The following is a 293-nucleotide window of genomic DNA, read 5'->3' on the forward strand; positions in this document are numbered from 1 at the left end:
ATCGTACCCGCCGTACCCACCATTGGCTGTGGATTAGCGGACTTACACTGAGGCTCTGTTTCAAAGTGAAACCTTAACATTAACTTTACTGTGTCTACTTACACGGGACAGGGCACAAACACATTGACATTTTTCATACTAGTTTCTTAAAAATTGATGCTTTCGAGGTGACAAGGCTGCCTTTTCTAAACTATGCTATAAACTACTTCCAACTTATTCTAACCTAAGTGTCAGGCAGCCTCTTTGCATGCACATCTGAATATGAACCTAAAGTGAACAGTCAGACACCCCCC

This window comes from Paramormyrops kingsleyae, chromosome 2 (genome assembly GCF_048594095.1).
Source record: "Paramormyrops kingsleyae isolate MSU_618 chromosome 2, PKINGS_0.4, whole genome shotgun sequence".
In the NCBI taxonomy this organism is placed as follows: Eukaryota; Metazoa; Chordata; class Actinopteri; order Osteoglossiformes; family Mormyridae; genus Paramormyrops; species Paramormyrops kingsleyae.